Raw genomic sequence first — 8670 nt, 5'->3', positions numbered from 1 at the left:
TGACTTGGTTAGGTCATGACATTTTGATAATTGAGTGGCAATCGAATTCCCACAACAATGTTGTAATTGCAATGCCACGGGACCACATCAATGTGTTATTTATTCGCAAAAATTAAAATGCTGCTCTCACATATGATCATATTTGTGTCCACCACACCCATTAGATCTAGATTATCAACTTTTTCTCATTTTTTATTAATTCAACATGGTTTCAGTTTTTCAACTTTGAAGAATTCTATCATTGATTCATTGAATAGTTCCATTTTCAATTGTTTCCCGCGACATCGTTCATTCTTGTTCCCTTAATTAAGAATATGTCGGTTTAGTTATCATAAATTAAGAATTGTCTAAGTCTTGCTTCCCGTGCAAAACCGCCCACCCTAAGCAGATTTGACAAATCTTTATTAATATACTTGAATATGGCGCCGTCTAAGGTGGGCAATGCCCATAGGTCTCTCACCGTGAGAGACCATTTTTTTTTTTTTTTTTCAAATCAATCTCAGCCATTGAATAGTCATTGAATATCAAGTCTATAATTATCATCATAGATATCAACCACACACTAAAATACACCCAATATTACATATTAATTATCACATTGAATATTCCAATGCTGCAAGTACTTACTAATTGTAACAGTAAATTAAAAGAACAGTTTTTATCTAATTAAATTTTAAACATTAATAAAAATATTAAAAGAAAATATTAAATAAAAATTAATTAAGATAGTTTTTAATACAATGTTTTTTTTTAATATTAAAATTTAAATTGTTACTGAATCAAAATAAGTATAACTATTTTTAATATTAATTTTTTTATAATATATTTTAAAATAATTATGTGATAACTATGAACTAATTTATAAATAATAAGTACTATTTATTTACTTAATTGCTTTAATTACGCCATTTGAAATAGTCTAAAAAGCAATGAATATTCAATAATTCAATTTAAAATTGTCTTACAAAAGATTTATTTATTTATTTATTATATTATTGAATCTTTATATCATCTCAATAAATATTCATTACTAGCCAATCAAAATATTTTAAATATAATAAATATTTTTTAATAAATACTACATATTCAATATTTTGTAATATTAATTAAAAGATAACAGAACCCAATAAAATATATAAAGGTTTTGTTCATATTAAGTATTCCATATCAAAGAACTTGTACATTTGTTAAAATATAAATTCACATTCAAGAATGAAGGATGATTCTTACAAATTACAAACTTGTCATAAAAAAAATAAAATTAATTTCAATGAGTTGCATATTATAATGACCATCTAAACAAAAATGTGTTGATACTAATTCTTCTATTCTTCAATTCCATCAAAAAGATGCACTCCTCCAGTTGATCTTGATATGATTCCCAACATTCTCAATATAACAGACAAACACATAGCTAACACTTTAAAAAGAAATTTCTCTGCAATATAGATAAATGTTAATACAAATTAATAGAATTAAAATATTATAAATTTACAACAAAACCTTAACCATGCCGAGAAAGTAAGAAAATTTTACCAGATCAAAACATCAATAGTTATAAAAAATATTAGCAAACTTCAGATCTAAAAGAAATTAGGGTAAAAAAGGGTTTTTTTTCCAAATGGAATTATGAACTGAACAAAAGAAAAAAAGAATTGACTACTCGTCTGTGAAGAGAAGAAGAAAATCAACAGAAGTTTATTTCCGGCGCCGGTAACAATGTTGAAATTGTGAAGATCCAGATGAAACTTCAATCATTAAGATCACAAATTCAAAGTGGAGCTTTCACCCATGAATGTCTGGCGCAAATTTAATCCGTAGAAAAACTATGTATGTTGAGAGGAAGAGATTAGTGGTGATGGTGTGGCCATAAAAAACTGAATCATGGCCAAAAAAATGGAAGGGGCGGCTAGGGTTAGTGTTTGGGGAAGATGGATTTAAGCGTTGTTGTAGAGAGAGAAATAAAGAAACTTCCTATTTAGTAGTGGAATCAGTTTAAGTGATATATGAAATAATGGTAATATAATAATAATAATATTAATAATAATAATAATGACAACAGAATAAATATATAAAAAAATATATAAAAGTAAATATAAATAAAAGATAAAAAGAAATATCTATGACATCAAATAAATTGTATAATAATATTTTATTACCATATAGAAGAGAGAATGTGAAAATATCAAATTAGAGAGAAAGTGAATGTTAGTGGTACAGAATATTCTGAAATTATCTTTTTTTATATAATTTAAAAAAAAATTGGTTTAAGCTGAAAATAAAGGAGGGAAAGTTTCAAAAAATGAGAGGGAGTGGAAAATAAGTGTGGGAAACCTTCATCATATAAGAGGGAAAGGAAAATAATTTCTAAAATTTTAATTTTTTCAAAATTTATTAATAAATGTATACAAAATATATTTTCATTTTCATATGTTATATATATATACATATATATATATATATATATATATATATATATATATATATATATATATATATATATATATAATATAAAAATGGTTAGAATAATGATAAATAATATTGGTTTTTAATTAAGATAAATGATAATAATAAATTAAATGGTTAGAATAAATATGTATTAAAAATCAATCATCAAAGTTAGTAATTGAAATATATATATATATATATATATATATATATATATATATATATATATATATATATATATATATATATATATATATATATAATATAAAAATGGTTAGAATAATGATAAATAATATTGGTTTTTAATTAAGATAAATGATAATAATAAATTAAATGGTTAGAATAAATATGTATTAAAAATCAATCATTAAAGTTAGTAATTGAAATATATATATATATATATATATATATATATACGAGGAGGGATATATTTACTCCAAGAGTAAGTGTTGAACACTTACTACAAATCTTAACCATTGATTTTCATTAATCTAACTGTTTTAATTGATCATTTAATCTAATTAAAGCCGTTGGATTATAATCAACGGTTATGATTTGGAATAAGTGTTGAACACTTACTCTTGGAGTAAATATAACCCTCCTCTCTCTGTCTTTCTTTCTCTTTCTCTCTCTCTCTCTCTCTCTCTCTCTCTCTCTCTCTATATATATATATATATATATATATATATATATATATATATATATATATACATACACGAAAAATGATCAAATTTTACTCATAGTTTACCATCATCAGTTCATCTGTAACATGCTTCACACATAGTTGACCATCATCAGTTGACTCTCTGACATGGTTAACACGTAGTCGAACATCATCAGTTCATCTGTAACATGCTTCATACATATTTGCCATCATCAGTTGAATCTCTGACATGGTTCACACATAGTTGACCATCATCAGTTGACTCTCTGACATGGTTCACACATAGTTTACCATCTTCAGTTCATCTGTAACATGCTTCATACATAGTTGACCATCACCAGTTGAATCCCTTACATGGTTCACACATAGTTTACCATCATCAGTTGAATCCCTGACATGGTTAACACATAGTTTACCATCATCAGTTGAATCCCTAACATGGTTTACACATAGTTGACCATCATCAGTTGAATCCCTGACAAGGTTCACACATAGTTCGATATCATCAGTTGAATCCCTGACATGGTTCCCACAAAGTTGGACATCATCAGTTGAATCCCTGACATGGTTCACACATAGTTGGACATCATCGGTTGAATCCCTGACATGGTAGACACATAGTTGGACATCATCGATTGAATCTCTGACATGGTTGAAACATAGTTCGACATCATCAGTTGAATTCCTGACATGGTAGACACATAGTTGGGCATCATCAGTTGAATCCCTGACATGGTTGACACATAGTTCGACATCATGAGTTGAATCCCTGACATGGTAGACACATAGTTGGACATCATCAGTTGAATCCTTGACATGTTTCACACATAGTTCGACATCATCAATTGAATACCTGACATGGTTCACAGATAGTTTACATCATCAGTTGAATCCCGCACGTGGTTCACACATGGTTCATCATCATCAGTTGAATCCCAGACATGGTTCACATATAGTTGATTATCATCAGTTGAATCCCTGACATGGTTCACACATAGTTCGACATCATCAGTTGAATCTCTGACATGGTTCACACAAAGTTGGACGTCATCAGTTGAATCCCTGACATGGTTCACACATAGTTCGACATCATCAGTTGAATCCCTGACATGGTTCACACATAGTTTACCATCGTCAGTTGAATCCTTGACATGGTTCACACATAGTTTACCATCGTCAGTTGAATCCCTGACATGGTAGACACATAGTTGGACATCATCAGTTGAATCCCTGACATGGTTCACACATAGTTCGACATCATCAGTTGAATCCCTGACATGGTTCACACATAGTTTACCATCGTCAGTTGAATCCTTGACATGGTTCACACATAGTCTACCATCGTCAGTTGAATCCTTGACATGGTTCACACATAGTTTACCATCGTCAGTTGAATCCCTGACATGATTCACACATAGTTCGACATTATTAGTTGAATCCCTGACATGGTTCACACATAGTTCGACATCATCAGTTGAATCCCTGACATGGTTCACACATAGATTACCATCATCAGTTGAATCCCTGACATGGTTCACACATAGTTCGACATCATCAGTTGAATCCCTGACATGGTTCACACATAGTTTACCATCGTCAGTTGAATCCCTGACATGGTTCACACATAGGTTGACATCATCAGTTGAATCCCTGACATGTTTCACACATAGTTTACCATCGTCAGTTGAATCCCTGACATGGTTCACACATAGTTCGACATCATCAGTTGAATCCCTGACATTGTTCACACATAGTTTACCATCGTCAGTTGAATCCTTGACATGGTTCACACATAGTTTACCATCTTCAGTTGAATCCTTGACATGGTTCACACATAGTTTACCATCGTCAGTTGAATCCCTGACATGATTCACACATAATTCGACATTATTAGTTGAATCCCTGACATGGTTCACACATAGTTTGGCATCATCAGTTGAATCCCTGACATGGTTCACACATAGATTACCATCATCAGTTGAATCCCTGACATGGTTCACACATAGTTCGACATCATCAATTGAATCCCTGACATGGTTCACACATAGTTTACCATCGTCAGTTGAATCCCTGACATGGTTCACACATAGGTTGACATCATCAGTTGAATCCCTGACATGTTTCACACATAGTTTACCATCGTCAGTTGAATCCCTGACATGGTTCACACATAGTTCGACATCATCATTTGAATCCCTGACATGTTTCACACACAGTTTACCATCATCGGTTGAATCCCTGGCATGTTTCACACATAGTTCGACATCATCAGTTGAATCCCTGACATGTTTCACATATAGTTTAACATCGTCAGTTGAATCCCTAATATGGTTAACACATAGTTTACCATCATCAGTTGAATCCGTGACATGGTTCACACATAGTTCGACATCATCAGTTGAATCCGTGACATGGTTGACACATGGTTTACCATCATCAGTTGAATCCCTGACATGGTAGACACATAGTTGGACATTATCAGTTGAATCCCAGACATGTTTCACATATAGTTCGACATCGTCAGTTGAGTCCCTGACATGGTTCACACATAGTTCGACATCATCAGTTGAATCCCTGACATGGTTCACACATAGTTTACCATCGTCAGTTGAATCCTTGACATGGTTCACACATAGTTTACCATCGTCAGTTGAATCCCTGACATGGTAGACACATAGTTGGACATCATCAGTTGAATCCCAGACATGTTTCACATATAGTTCGACATCATCAGTTGAATCCCTGACATGGTTCACACATAGTTCGACATCATCAGTTGAATCCCTGACATGGTTCACACATAGTTTACCATCGTCAGTTGAATCCTTGACATGGTTCACACATAGTTTACCATCATCAGTTGAATCCCTGACATGGTTAACACATAATTTTCAATCATTAGTTGACTCCCTAACATGATTAAAACATAATTGACCATCATCAGTTCATTTGTAACACGCTTCACACATATTTGACCATCATCAATTTAATCCCTGACATGGTTAACACATAGTTTACCGTCATCAGTTCATTTGAAACACGCTTCACACATAGTTTACCATCATCAGTTAACTCCCTGACATTGTTAACACATAGTTGACCATCATTAGTTGTCTCCCTGACATGGTTAACACATAGTCGGACATCATCAGTTGACTCCCTGAAATGGTTAACACATAGTCGAACGTCATCAGTTGACTCCCTGACATGGTTAACAATTAGTTGACCATCATCGGTTTATATGTAACACACTTCACACATATTTAACCATCATCAGTTGAATCCCTGACATGGTTAACACATAGCTTACCATCATCAGTTGAATCCCTGACATGGTTAACACATAGCTTACCATCATCAGTTGAATCCCTGACATGGTTAACACAAAGTTTACCATCATCAGCTGAATCCCTGACATGGTTAACACATAGTTTACCATCATCAGTTGAATCCCTAACATGGTTAACACATAGTTTACCATCTTCATTTGAATCTCTGACATGGTTAACACATAATATACCATCATCAGTTGAATCCCTGACATGAGTAACACATAGTTGACCATCATCAGTTGAATCCGTGACATGAGTAACACATATTTGACCATCATCAATTGAATCCCTAGCATGCTTCACACATCGTTTACCGTCATCACTTCATTTGTAACACGCTTCACACATAGTTTACCATCATCAGTTGATTCCCTAACATGGTTAACACATAGTTGACCATCATCAGTTGACACCCTGACATGGTTAACACATAGTCTGACGTCATCAGTTGACTCCCTCACATGTTAACACATAGTCGGATGTCATCAGTTGACTCTCTGACATGGTTAACAAATTATTGACCATCATCAGTTCATATGTAACACGCTTCACACATATTTGACCATCATCAGTTGACTCCCTAACATGGTTCACACATAATCGGACATCATCAGTTCATCTATAACATGGTACACACATAGTCGACATTATCAATTGACTCCCTGACATGGTTCATACATAGTTGGACATCGTCAGTTCATCTGTAACATGGTACACACATAGTTGACCATTATCTATTGACTCTCTGACATGGTTCACACATAGTCATATATCATCAGTTCATCTGTAACATGGTTCACACATAGTTGACCATCATTAGTTGACTCCCTGACATAGTTCACACATAGTCGGACATCATCAGTTCATATGTAACATGGTTCAAACATAGTTGACCATCATTAGTTGACTCCCTCACATGGTTCCAACATAGTCGGACATCATCAGTTCATCTGTAACATGGTTCACCCATAGTTGACCATCATCAGTTGACTCTTTGACATGGTTCAGGCATAGTCAAACATCATTAGTTCATCTGTAACATGGTTCAGGCATTGTTGACCATCATTAGTTGACTCTTTGACATGGTTCCCACATAGTCGAACATCATCAGTTCATATGTAACATGGTTCACCCATAGTTGACCATCATTTGTTGACTCCCTAACATGGTTCAAGCATAGTCGGACATCATTAGTTCATCTGTAACATGGTTCAAGCATAGTTGACCATCATCAGTTTACTCCCTGACATGGTTCAGACATAGTCGGACATCATCAGTCCATCTGTAACATGGTTCAGGCATAATTGACCATCATCAGTTGACTCCCTGACATGGTTCACACATAGTCGGACATCATTAGTTCATCTGTAATATGGTTATTATTATTATTACTATTATTATTATTTTGGTTGCAATTATTATTATTTTGGTTATTATTTTAATATTATTATTATTATTATGGTTATTATAAATATGTGTTGTTATTATTATTATTATTATTATTATTATTATTATTATTATTATTATAGGTTAAAATAATTTATTTAAACGTCAAAATAATTTTTTTAATTAAAAAAAGTTAAAATTTAAATTAAAGTGAAATTTTAAAATTTATACATAATTTATTTTTTAAATTAAAAAAAAAAACAAATTTAAAGTTAACGTGAGATTTTATAACTTAAACAAAATTTATTTTTAAAAAAAATCAAATTTTAAATTTTACAAAATAAATTTAACGTTAGATTTATTTATTTAAACTTTATTTATTTTTTAAAATTTAAAAAAACATCAAAATTTTAAATAAAAAACAATATTAATTTTAATTTTTATTATATAATTTTTCTTTAATTAATTTTAATTTAGTAACGTTTTATATATGTTAATGAGGAATACATGTGAAAAAATATATATTTTTCTTTGGTATCCATATATGTTGAAATAATGTACTAAGAATCAATTTGCTCCAACGTCCATTTTTTCTTTTTTTTTATTTCTTCAGCCATTAATTGATGCTATAATTATTTGCTGCAGAATTTTGTACTTTTACTGTTTGAGTCAGACATTGGAAATAGCAAATAACACATGCATCAATATTATGGAGTATTATTGTGTGTATTGGGTACACCATATTATCATACAATCAAATCTAATCTAATGGCAATATAATGATTTAAAAAAAAAAAAATGAAGTCTCTCACAGTGAGAGACCTAAACAGGCCTCTCACC

The sequence above is a fragment of the Vicia villosa genome, linkage group LG5 (assembly GCF_029867415.1).
Source record: "Vicia villosa cultivar HV-30 ecotype Madison, WI linkage group LG5, Vvil1.0, whole genome shotgun sequence".
NCBI lineage: Eukaryota > Viridiplantae > Streptophyta > Magnoliopsida > Fabales > Fabaceae > Vicia > Vicia villosa.
The sequence above is the reverse complement of the archived record's forward strand: the minus strand, read 5'-3'. Positions refer to the sequence as shown.